Raw genomic sequence first — 14,066 nt, 5'->3', positions numbered from 1 at the left:
GGGGGGGGGGGGGGGGGGGGGGGGGAGAAAGAGAGGAAGAGAGAATGAGAGAGAGAAAAGAGAGAGATAATTAAAGAGAGAATGAGAAAGAGAATGAAACAGAGAAGAGAGGAAGAGAGAATAAGAAAGAATAGAGAGAGTGAAAAACAGGAGAGAATATAAAAGAGATTGAGAGAAGAAAGAGGAAAGAAGGGAGAGAGAATATTGGGGGGGAATAGAAGGATGGAGGGATGGAGAGAGATGGGGAAGGGGGGAGGGGTTAGTCATTCAGGAGTTCCACTTCCCGTCACAGAACAGGGACTGGAGGGAGATCTGGAGAATGTTTCCCTGTACTCTGGGCTGGCCTCACTGGCCTTTCTTCAAATAATAATAAATACCCTGGTGTTTGCCGAAGGTGGTGGTGTGGGGCGGTGGTCGGGTGAAAGTGCTACTGTTGCAGCCCTGGGTAGTGCCACAAAGTTGATGACCTCCTCCTCCAGTTGATACAAACTCACAAGTACTAGTTCCGTTCCGCTCCGTAAGCGGCTGAACGGGAGGAGGGGTGCTTTAGAGGAGGAGGGAGAAGAGTGCATATTTTAAATGAGGAGTAGCCACGTTTTCCACCTCACATCACCTTTCCTTGTGTGTCAGGGTGCAGCACTCCCCCGGGGTAGGAAGCTGTTTATTTAGAACCCCTTCCACTCAGCCAAATGTACGAGGAGGTGTTACCCAATGCAACACAGACAGCCGCAACTCGAGGTGTTTGGAAATCTCTTCTGCAATTATCCTTCAACTTGAAATTAAGAGGCCCTTTTATTTCTTTTCGAATTAAACCTTTTGAAATGATACTTCTTCATAAATAAATTCAGCGCTGCCTCTCAGTGTTGCTTTTCTCCCACAGTTAATAGTGGAACGACTTTCTGATTTCAAATCTAAAAATTTAACTGCCAAGATGTCCTTAAATTCGTTACCTTGCCAAAATAAATAAATAAAGCACTTGTTATGAAGGAAAGAAGTAGATTGTGTACCCCTTATTAAACGTGTCAGGGCTAGAATAATTTAATCATTCTCCCCCCCCCCAAAAAAACCACAATTCTACATTTAAATATTTGAGGCACTTATTCTATTATGCTACTCTTTCCAATATACCTTAAACGTTAAATTTCAAGTTTTCGGGCACTACTAATTTCCCTGGAAAATGAATCAATTTGCTCAATCTGAATAATAAATCTAGAAATAGCCAATAAGCTTCTACGATATGTAGGTCATTTCCTTGATGAGTTTTGAAGTCCAAATGTCAGTGTTGTAATCAACAGTAGTAAAAGATGACTTCAGTTAGGAATATAAAGAATAGATAATAACTATTTTATAAGTTTTCATTAAGGAAAGTAAGTTCCATATCTTCAGAAATTAAGTACAATGTTGGGAACTTCATCATATGAGTCATTAAAAAGTTAGCAAAAGTATTTAGCAAAAATATCTAGGAACCAAATAATATTTCAAAATATGAAAACTAGGCTAATATTTAGGTTTAGAGAATAAGAAAATAGTTCACAGTTAAATACTCTGCCAATCATCAGTACCAATCATAAAGTTTTTAAGTTTTAGTCACTGATAACTAGCATTTAGTTTCAATATTCATATTGCTTCAGTATTGACTAAGGCATGATCAGAATTAATGTTACTAGGTGACTAATACTTGCAGTTGTTTAGAAACTAAGTGACTAATATATTTCTTTTTCTACTATTAATGCTGTAATCTTAATGGTGGGGCTTTTATAATTTTAAGGTTTATAAAAAGTATACCAATGTTGACTTTATTGTATTCTCAATTTCTAAATATTCAATTACTGAATATAAGTAAAGAGATTCCATAGATTAGATTATTACTACAGTTTCTCCAAACCAATAACAAAGTACCCATTAGTATTATGGTAAGGCCACTAGCTTCTTAATGAACTATAAATTCTAGGAAAAGGACAATATATAATAGGGTGAAGAAAAGTCTGGCTACATAGACAAGAGAAATCTTTACAACATTTTTTCATCTTTTATCAAAATCATTCTTTAAGTTCTTAACAGGATAAAGTAAAAAAAAAATCATCGTTCATTTGTGATAGAAAGAAAGATTAAGACATAGAACCTCGGAGCTGAAAGGAAGAAGAAAACAAGCATTTATTAAGCACCACATGAAGTACCCAGGTCTTCCTGACTCCAGGCCTAGCCCTCTATCCACTGTATAATCCAGCTACCTCAGAGATCACCTAGTCCAGCTCATCTATATCTAAGAAGGAACCTCTTCTACATCATCATTATCAGTCTCCCTTTCTGAAATTTCTACATATTGGTACTAGTTCTGGCCTCAGAAGTCAAGCAAAACCACTTATCCCCATCTTTCATATGACTACCCCTTCAAGTTCTTGAAGACTATTATATTCCTTGAGGCAGCTAAGTGGCATCTTGCATAGATTGCCAGACCTAGAGTCAGGAAGACCTAAATTCATAATCCAACCTCAAATCTTTACTGGTTGTGTGACCCTAGGCAAATCACTTAACCTTTCTGCCTCAGTTTTCTCATCTGTAAAATGGAGATAATAAGCACCTACTATGTGCCAGGCATTGTGCCAAGGATATAGGGATACAAAAAGAAGCAAAAGATTTTCCCTGCCCTCGTGGAACTAGCTGTCCACTAAAAATCCCAGGTGAAATTTTCGCCTCAAATGAATTATTCCCCCATTATATCGGCCCAGCTAAAATCTCACCTTCTACAGGAAGGCTTTCCCAATCCCTTTTGATGCTAGTGCCTCACCTCTGCTGGTTTCTAATTTATCCTGTATATAGTTTGTCTGTGTGTGTTGTCTACCCCATTAGATGATAAACTCCTTGAGAACGGGGATTGTCCTTTGCCTTTCTTGTATCCACAGCACTTAGCACAATGCATGGTACATAGTAGATACATTAATAAATGTTTATTAACTGACTAATTATGCAGTTAATTTTTATCCCAATAGGATTTTACACTTATCTCTAAAAAAATTCATCATAATCATCATAGCTAGTATTTATATAGTGCTTTGAGGTTACAAAGCACTTCACAGGTGTTAACACAATTGATCACTGCAACACCTATTTAAGGTAAGTGTTATTATCATCTGCGTTTTAAAGATGAAGAAATTGAAGCTGAAAGAGATAAGAATGATTTGTCCAGGGTCACACAGCTAGTAAATGTCTGAGACAGGATTCAAACTCAGGTCTTCCTGATTTGAAATCCAAATTCTATTAATTCTTCTTCTACTACTACTACATTCTACTACTTCTACATTCAGCACTTGGTTTTAACCTGTTGAAACCTTATTGGAGGATCGCAGGACCATAGAACTTAGATCTCTGTAAAAGACTGTAGATATTTGATACAGCTCTGTCATTTTATAGCTGAGAGAACTACAGGTCGTAAATAGCAAAGCTGAAATTCCAACCTAAATCCCCTAACTCCAGATCTAAGGTTCTTTCCACTACACCATGATACTTTCCTTCCTTTGTGGGAGAACAATTATCCAACAAGTTAGCTTTCCCTCCAAGCTTTGTGTCATCTGCAATGCAATAAGCATGCCATCTACATGAAGGCAGGAACTGGTAGTTTTTCTGTCTTTGTATACCTACTACCTAGTACAGCACTTGGCCCATAATTTACTTTCCATCTTCTTGGTTTGCCTTATTTCCTGCCATCCTCATCTAAGTCTGTAGGGTTGGCACCTACTGTCAGTTCACTCTAACCCAAGAAATCAGAACAACAGTTATTTGCTGACCCATTTGATTAGACTGAACTCCTTGCTACCTCCAACTACCTTCATGTTTCCTCACATTCTGTTTCTCCCATCTCCCCCTGCCCCAGATATCCTGAATTTGGAATGCATATCCAAGGAAGTAATTCCAGGACCCTACAGAAGGAGGTCCCAGTGAATAGTTCATTCCCCTGTGAGATAGCAGATAGATTCTCCAGTAGTGGAGTAGAAATAATTCTGGATTTGGAATCAAAGGGCCTATATTTAAATACCAGCTATACTACTTAATATCTGTAGGACTTTGGGAAAGGCACTTAATGTATCTGGGTCTCAGTTTCCTTATCCAGAAACGATGAGAGAATGAAAATAGATAACCCCCAAGGTCATATCTAACTATAAACCTATGATCCTATAAGCTTATGTTCACAACTATATGAGATCAAATCAAGAGAAAAGCACAGAGAGAATGGTTTGGATTCCACAGGAAATTCTATGGCTAAGGAGTGAAAAATGGATGATGATCCGAAAAGGAAACTGAGGAGCAATAAGACAGGTAGGAACAAAACTAAAAGAAAGCTGTGTTGTTGAACCTGAAGAAAACAAACTCTGAATTGACCCTTCTCACCAAAGCCAACATGCCTAGTCGTGCTTTTAATCCTATCCCCTCCTCATTTGTAAAATGGGGCTAATAATAGTACCTAGCTCCCAGGTTGTTAGGGAGAATCAAGTGAGACAATAATTGTAAAGTGCTTAGCATGCAGTAAGAGCTATATAAATGTTAGTTTTATCATCATCATCTTCTTCTTCTTCTTCTTCTTCTTCTTCTTCTTCTTCTTGAGCTTGGTCCTTTAATCATTCTCTCTCTTTACCTTCATCTAGAATATTTCCTACCCAATAATTCTTTCCCTGCCTCCTACAGGTAATACTAGGTTGTCACATCCTTTAAAAAAATTGATTATTCCATCCTCTCAAGTTTTCATCTTGTATCTTCCCTCCCTTTCACAACTAAACTCCTAGAAAGCATCAAATACACTTATTTTTCAATCCCTTACAATCTGATTCTAACCCTACTAGTTAACTGAAAATGCATATCCCGATGTTACCAGCAGTCTCTGGATTATTAGATTCAATTCCCTTTTTCTCAGACCTCACTGTACTTTACCTTCCTTCAGTTTTTGCCACTGTCAGCCATCCTCTCCTCATGAGCACCCTCTCCTCACCTGGTTTCCATAATACTGTTCTCTTCATTCTCCTACCTACCTGACTACTGTTTCCCAGTCTCCTTTACTGTATCATCATCATCCATCTCCCACCCTTCACTCAGATGTCTCCCAAGGCTCTGTATGGGGCCTATCACTTCTAGCTTCTTCCCTTATCACTCTACATTCTTCTCTTAATCTCACCGGTACCCAGGAGTTGCTGTGGCTATTCAAATGACTCTAAAATCTATCTTTCCAACCCTAATCTTTCTCCTTAATACCAATACTAGATACAACTGAGTGATGGTGATGACATTTAGAATTGTAAGGAAGATGATAAGGGGAGTCACCTATCCATTTGAAGAGTTCCTCAATTAATTTAATGAATGAGTGAAAACTCACCCTAGCCCAGTTCATGCTTCATGTCCCATCTAGTCATATACTACAACACCAACGCTAGCCAGCGTGGGCATTATGCCAAATACTCAGCTATTATTTTCCTTTTCGTCGTTAGGAACAATACACTTTTCACCCTCTGGACCTTTAGTATTGACTCTCCAGGCACTATGCCACCACATCTAGAAGGGAGGGAGGGAGGGAGGGAGTGAGAGAGGGAGAGAGAAATCAAAGGAAACATTTAATATGAAAGACCAAGAAATATATACTAGAGTTAAAGTATAGAGGAAGAGAAAAGGAATAGGTTTTTGCAGGGTAGAGAGGGGAAGGATGTTCCCTAGATTTTGACATAGTAATGGGAACCTGGGGACTAAGGTTCACACAGTGAGTTTACAGTGACACAGCTCCTCACAGATATGCTGACAAAGCTAAAGCATGTCTTGCACTATGAAGCTGAATGGCTAAGACAGGGCCAGGTACTTTCAGTACTGCAATATGAAAGTACTACAGTCACTGTCATTATTTTTGCTCTGCCCTAGAGCTAAACTATCTTGATTGGTGAGTGAGTGAATGAAAACTCTCTTTATATGCTAGAAGAAGTCTAATCCAGACCATGTTTGAAACACAGTATCTGCCATGATACCAGAACCTAACCAGCACAGGCAACTTACCAACTGCCCTACCACCTGGGAGTATCCATCCCCCTCCTCCTTTTGACCTCCTACTTTGCTCTGAGAACAATAATCAAGTCAGAGCATTTCAACCTACCATCCTAAGGCCCCACTCACAATCTCTAAGGTGGTCTAGACCAAAAGAAAAAATCCTCTTTTTTTTTTCACTACTGCCTTCCCTGTTTGCATGGTAGCAATCTAATAAATGTAAACTTCTCTGACTCCCCTAATCTTCCCGTCCAAAACAATCTTCCTTTCTTCCACATGCCACCTTTGGTCTTTCATAGGGCCCTGCCCCAAGACCAGCTACAAACACCACACAGCCTTCAAAGATAAGATTTCTTCTACCACCTCCTGCTCCCCACCTCCCAGGAATTTCTCCAGAGTAGGCAATATATTCCTCCTGGGCCCTAAACTGCCTCCCATACCTCTACCTATTCTATCGTGTGAGGTGGGCTTTCGTAGGCCTCACAGGACACAAAATCACCATTTGCTATGATGTTGAACCTCAAGGAAGGTCCTTGAACAGGTCAATAATATGCCTCCCTCAATGGGCCTCTCTTTACCTCCTATAATCTGCCAAAACTCACTCCTGCATGGGAATTAACATACTTTCATTCTCTTATACTCACCCCATTTCGGTGATTTGGAACACTTAGCTACCAATGTGCAAACCACTTTTCCCATCACCAACTAGCCACTCCCTTATTCCTAACCACCTCACCCTACCTCCCTAATGTCCTACTCTGCTTGCCCCTTTCACTATGCTGTCTAGAATACTTGCTCCAGGATTAAGGCAACAAATCAATTCATCAAGCATTAAGTGCCTACCATGTGCCAGATACAAAGAATGAAGAGAAAAATCCTATCCCTGCTTTCAAGGAGTTCATGGTATAGAGGGGGTGACAACATGAACTGAATGCATCCAGGGAAGCCAGGGAAGGGAGACAGTATTGTAAACATGGAGGAGGGGGACAATCAGTAAAAATGCAGTTAGGAGATGGAGTGTCATATGTGAGAGACAGCAAGAGAGGCAATGTCATTGGATCCCAGAGTATGTGGAGGGCACTAATGTGTAAGAAGACTGGAAAGGTAGGAACTGGCTAGGTTATAAGACATTGAAAGAGACAGAGAAAAGAAGGGAGGAGGGAGGAGAGACAGAGACAGAGACACACAGAGAGACAGAGAGAATGAGAGACAGAGACAGAGAGAGAGCCAGTTTGCTTTCATATGTAGCACATGCTCTGGAGCTCTTCTCCCAACCCCCAGTTACACTAGTAAACTAGCTCCGCCACTTCTCCCCTCAGAGTTCTAGGAGGCTAGGAGAGGTTGGAGGTGGAGTAGGGTGTATTTCTAATGCTACAGTTCATGAGCACACATTGGTGCTTCTTGCTGATAATTATCAGTTAACATAAATTAGTCAGCAAGACTTGATTAGGTTTTGATTGGGAGCATTTTACTAAGGTGATATAGTAAGAATGGTTGGCACAGAACATCCCCCCAAAAGTCTGTGTCACACTCTCCAACTCCCACAAGTACATTAAAAATTGAGGGGAAAGTGGACAAAGTCTTAGAGCCTACTGTCCCAGGAACACTACTAGGACCGCAATAAAAAACTCAATCCTCCAATCCGCTGTAGTTCACAAAGTCTCATTGTGGTCAAGGTAGGGTGGAGGGGAGGAAACAGTAGTTAGTTCTCTCCTCCTCCCTCCCCCTAAAAGTCCCTCTCAGGGACTTGGTTGAAGTTGCTTCCACCACTCACTGGCCAGCCACTGGAATCTTCATGTTCTGAACTGGCTTGCTATATCATAGAAGACACCAAGGGTGTGGCCAAGTCTTCTTAGCCAATGCCAACACACCTCCTACTAGTGTGCATCTTTCCAACTGTCTTCCATGTACTATATATACATATAGTATGTACCGATTTAGTTACATGTTGTCTGACTCATTAAAATGTGGGCAGAAATTGTTTTTGTATCCCCAACAGTTAGCACAGTGCCTGTCACATAATAAGCTAACTTATTGAGGCTTCCAAAGACTTCTCTCACCTTTGACTAATACTCTTGACTGATTGATTGGAGGCGTTCTCACCTGATTAAGGTACTTACTTTAAGAGGAAGATGGGGTGAGTGATTGATTTAGTAGATTTAGTAGTAAGGATATGATATGCCTTACATAGAAATGATTACAATTTTGAAAGATGTACAGTAGTAGGAGACTGGGAAAGACTTTCTACAGAAGGTAGGATTTGAGCTGTCTTGAGGGAAGCCAGGGAAGCTAAGAAAAGGAGGCGGAGAGGCAGATCATTCCAGACAGGGCAATAGCAAGTGCAAAGGCAAGGAGATTGGGAGATGGAATACAGGGTTTGAGCAACAGTTAATTAGACCAAAATAGCTGAATAGCAGACTGTATAAAAGGGAGTATAATGAAAAGGTAGATAGGAAGGGGCTAAGATTATAAAGACCTTTAAATGGCAAACAGAGGAGTTTATATTTGAACCTGTAGGTAATAGGGAACCACTAGAACTAAATGGGAGGAGTGGGGTAGCAGAGGGGGTATGGTGAGATCCTTACTTTACAAAAACCACATTGGCAGCTGAATGAAGTGTGTACTGGAGAGGAGAGAAGCTTGAGGCAGGAAGATTAGTTAAAAAGTTCTCGTGCAGACCCTCATCACCTCACTCCTGGGCCCTTGTAATAGTCTACTGCTCAGTCTCCCTACTCAAGTGTCTCTCCACTCCAGACCATTCTCTACTCAACTGTTAAATTGCTCTTCCTAAAAGGCAGGTCAAAATGTGGTCATTATTGCCCTCCCACCCCATTCAATGAATACTTTCAGCCCTACTTAGAAGCAGCTGATGGTGACTTGTTGCAGAAGCAGTGGTAGACATGTGTTTGCACGTTGCTTGTGAGATGAAATCCTTTCCAGGCTTAAAAGACGGTAACAATAAGGGCACTGAAAGGTTTCTTGCAAAAGCAAATGCAAAAACAGATGTGTGTAGTCACTTAGCCCCACAGGGGAGTTCCATCTTTGTGGAAGTCATTTGTGAGTAACTCCAACTTTAAGAGTTCTAGAGAAACAAGTTTTCCTGAAGTAGCATGCCCCATGGAGAAAGAAGAGGAAAGTCTACATAATTACTGTGCAGTTTTCTACTTGGAGAAGAAATTCTGTGAATTATTCAAATAGTGCCAGTCTGAGAAAAAAAAGGCATTACTTGTTCTGTAGTCCCCAAAGCATGTTTACCTTCCAGGAAGAATCTAAGCCACAGGGTGGCACCATGATTCTGGACAGATTATATAGAATGCTATGAGAGAGAAGATTTCATTGGATGTCAGGGTTTTGCCAAGATAGTAACCCCCAAGTTAATTTTCTTTCCAGGAATGAGCTAATGAGCTGTTTGAGTGCCATGTGTTTCCATATCTGTTTATAGGCTTCTGTAGATCCTTTGCTTCTTTTGTATTTTCTCTGGGATTATAAAAGTTGTCACGGATCTGATATGCATTTAATACCCTGTATGCATGTGTGGGAGTTGGGAAGTCACTAAATGTGGGGAAACTTATTACACAAGCCATACTCTGAGTATATTTAGAAATTTTCCTGGAGTACTCTATCTAGGTGAGAGCAATAAGCCAAGAAAGAAAGAAATCCTTTCACATCAGGCTACCAGGACTAAACCTGGTCTATGTCAGTCCAAGGTCTTGGGGGCCATGTGTGACATAATATTTACAAATACATTATGGAATTATACACATTAAAAGCACCTGCATAGGACACAGAATTTTAAACAAAGAAAATTCTGCTTATTAAAAAAGGAATTACGACAATACCATATACAAAAAGGTGACAATGATTAATATTAAAGGCAATTTGGATTTTCTTAAAGCAGTAGTCTCCAATAGAATCCTCTCAAAGATGTACATCAAGGGACATGAAATAGAGAGCCACATATTATATATTTGCATAGTGATTTACGTTTTGTATATAATGTATTATGACTGTCTACATAAAATGTGTGTTTGACTCTTGGGAAATTGTACTAATTTCATTTATACCACCATAATTTCTTGATCTTACCACCCATTCCTTCTTACTCCAACATTGTCATTAATCCAGTTCCCTTACACCAGAAATATATGGCAAATTAGATATGTAAAATCAGGAGGAAAGCAAGGTAAGATAATGAGGACCACCATAAATATTTGTAGGGGTCACAATTCAGAGAATAGTGTCTTAAGGAAATTCATGTGAACCAAAAAAAAAATTGTAAATTTTGGTACAAAGAATCTGCCTGGTATTCGTTAAAAGTGTAATTAACATTAAGAGCAAAATGGTACTTTATTTTTTTTTTTAAACAGGGTCTGCCCATCTCACCCAGGCTGAAAGTGCAGGGGTTACTCATGGGCCTATGATTATCACAGGAGCTTTGACCTGCTTTATTTCTGACCTGAGCTGGTTTGACCCTTTTTAGGCAACCTGCTAGTCCCCCTGCTCTGATGGGACCACCACAGTGATGCTGAATTTAGTGAACACCCCCAATCAGCATAGCACATTACAGCTTAGAAAACTCAATCTCCAGAGATCTGCCAGCCTCACTCTTCCTGGTAACTGGTATTACAGACATGTGAAGTGTTTTTACGTCACTTGACTTCCTTTTATTTCTAACTTTTTCTATTTTTTTCCTATTTTCTATTTTCTAACTTTCTATTTCTAATTTTTCTGACCTGGGCTGGGTGATCCTCTTTTCCTGAAGGCTTACCATATTGGTGTTATACTTGAAGTGGACACCCAGTTTGCTTCAGCACTTCAGGGAACTCAAAATTCCCTAATTCATGAAACCTACCAGGCTCAGCCTTCCCCAGTAGCACAAATTACAAATGTGGGCCACCACCCCCAGCTTCATAATATGCCTATGTAAAAGCTAATCGATGTTAAATAGTTAGATGGAATTGGGGTACTAGTCACTAGTCCCTTAACAAATGGGTTGGATCTTGAGCCAATGGCTAAAAAAAAGAGATACCTCAAACCTCTCATAGTACCTGAGAATGCTGGGGGTAAGGGGGAAAGGTATAAAAGGCTTAGCCCTGAGAGAGTGGGCCCAGAGAGCCATGTTATAGATGTACTATAGTAGGGAGAAAAGAGGAGACAGAAAGATCTGTTAGGAGTCTATGGCAATATTCCATATGAATGCTAATGAGGGCCTACCAGTAGTGGGAATAGCTACAGATTTGGGTGTAATCTGTATAGAGGTGGTAGTTTAAGTAGTGGGAGTAATTGAAGTTGCTGATATTATCCGAGGATTCACTGAGAATTATAGTGTCTAGAATTAGGGAGGTGATCATTTTTCTATAATCTCCCCACTCTCCTCAGATAACATCTGGAGTTTAGTTTTCAGTTCTGGGTGTCATATTTAGGAAGGACATAGATAAGCCAAAAGAGATACAGAGGAGGGAAGTCAAGATGGTGAGAGGATTGGAGATTATACCTTGTGAGAATCGGCTAAAGAAGCTGAAAGGGTTTAGTCTGGAGCAGTGAAGATTTAGTGTGGATGTGACAGTAATCTTCAAATATTTAAGCAGGTAGGTGACACAGTGCTTAGAGTACTGGGCCTGGAGTCAGGAAGACCTAAGTTCAAATCCAACTTCAGATACCTACTAGCTCTGTGACCCTAGACAAGTCACTTAAACTTTATTCACTTCAGTTTCCTCAACTGTAAAATGGGCATAGTAATAGCACCTACCTCACAGGGTTGATGTAAAAATCAAATGAGATAATATTGGTAAAGAATTTAGCAGAGTGACTAGAACACAGTGAATACTTAATAAATGCTAATTCCCTTCCATTTTTTCCCTTCCCCTTCCCTATTTGAAAGAATATCTTATAAAAGAAGGATTAGACTTCTATTCACATTTAGAGAGAAGAGTAAAAGAAATAGAGAGAAGTTGGAGAGAGACATATTTAGTTTTGATGGAAGGAAAGGACTTCCTACTAATAAGAACCATCCAAAAGTGCAATGGGATTCCTCAGGAGGTAATAAGTTTACATGGATGGGCTGAATAAACATAAGTCATTGATATTGTACTATATTGTACTATGTAGGAGCAGTTAGGTGGCACAGTGGATTGAGTGGGTAGCCCTAGAATCAGGAGGACCCAAATTCAAATCTGGCTTCAGATACTTACTAATTGTATGACCCTGGACATGTCACTTAGCCTTGTTTGCCTCAGTTTCCTCTTCTGTAAAATGAGCTGGAGAAGGAAATAGCAAACCACTCCAGCATCTTTGTCAAGAAAACCCCAAATAGGGTCACAGAGAGTCAAACACGAATGAAATGACTCAACAACAGCAAAGTAATGTATAGGGGTTGGGCTAGATGGCCTCTTGGATCACTTCTAATTCTAATTTTGTGACTCTGTGAGATTATGAAGTGGGAAAGTATATAAAGAAAAGAGATAAGATAGAAACATGGGAAACAGCCACCATATGAGAGGTTGAGAAAGATGAGAAAAGGAAACTTAGAAGTAAAAGTTGGACAGGTGGAAGGAGCCCCAGTGGAGTGTAGTCTTTAAAGCCAGAGGAATAGAACATATCCAGGAGGAGCTCTTCAACAGTATCAAATGCCTCAGAAAAGTTAGGAAGAATAAAATGGGAGGGGCACAAAAAGACTACTAGTGTTGGCAAATAGGAAGGCGTTGCTGACCTTTGAGAGAGCAGGTTTGGTAGAGTGAGGGAATGGGAGAAAGTCATAATACAAGGGTATAAGAACAGTATAGGCAGTAAGGAAGTAGAGACAATGGGTATTGAAAATATTCTGGAGTAGCTGTGTGACCCTGGGTAAGTCACTTAACCCTGTTTGATTCAGTAAAATGAGCTGGAGAAGGAAATGGCAAACCACTCTCATATCTTTGCCAAGAAAACCCCAAAATGGAGTTACAAAGAATCAGACATGACTGAAGAAATGACTGAACAACAAAGAAAGCAGTCAGTGAATAGGACAAGGTTATAGGTGGATGGGAGAAGGATTAACTACTAAAAAAGAGAATAGGATCAAGGGCACAAGAAGAAGATACAACCTCTGTGGAGAAATTTCAACATATGGAGGAGAGTTGAGAAGGCTTAATATTTATTGAATTTGAATTTGAAAAAAATTACATTTGAGCCGAGTCTGAAGGATAGATGAGTAATATTTCAACTGGAAGACAGAGAAGGCATCCTAGGCAACAGAAATAGTATAAGTAAAGGTACAGAAGCAGCAACATAAGTGTTTTGGGAGAAAGACTATGAACTTATTTTGACCATTGATAGGATATGTATAGTAAAGTAATGGGAGATAAAGATGAAAATTTTGGTTTGTCCTAAATCCTGGAGGATCTTGAATCCATATTTAATATAGTAGAAAACTGGCAGCTATTGAATATTTTTGATCAAGAGAATAGCATGACCAAAATTGGACTTTAGAAAAATTAATCTGATAGTGGTATATAGGATGAATTAAAGTGGGGAAAAACTTGAAGATGTTGTAGCCATTTACAGTAAGATGCTTAAATAGTTTAGTTAAGAAGTAATGAGGAGGTGGAAAGGAAAAGATGTTGATGAAAATGGGAAAAGGTGAAGCAAGGAAAAGCTGTTTCAAAGGCAATATTTATAGGACTTGGTGACTCATTGGAGAAAAGAGTCAGGGAGTCAAAAATGAGTCCTAGGTTTTGAGCGTGGGTGAGTAGGGAAATGGTGGAGATAGTAATAGAAATAAGGAAGTCATGAAGGGGAACTGGCTTTGTGGGAAGGTGATGAGTTTGGTTTTGAACATGTTAAATTTGAGGTTCTGACAGGACTAGGTGATATCTAGCAGTTGAAAATGCAGAACTGGGAACTATGTAGAAAGGTAGTAATAGGAACATTGACCTGGGAGTCATTTCATAAAAAACATAACACTTCCTCAGCAAAATATATCTAGTGAACAAAATGTAGATCTACTGTGTTTGTCTCAACACAAACAACTTTCCTTCACAAAAATATGCTGCCTGAAATACAGTAAACAGTAA

Source organism: Vombatus ursinus, unplaced genomic scaffold (assembly GCF_900497805.2).
Source record: "Vombatus ursinus unplaced genomic scaffold, bare-nosed wombat genome assembly UNPS02014812.1, whole genome shotgun sequence".
NCBI classification, from domain to species: Eukaryota; Metazoa; Chordata; class Mammalia; order Diprotodontia; family Vombatidae; genus Vombatus; species Vombatus ursinus.
Note: the sequence above shows the minus strand (reverse complement) of the source record.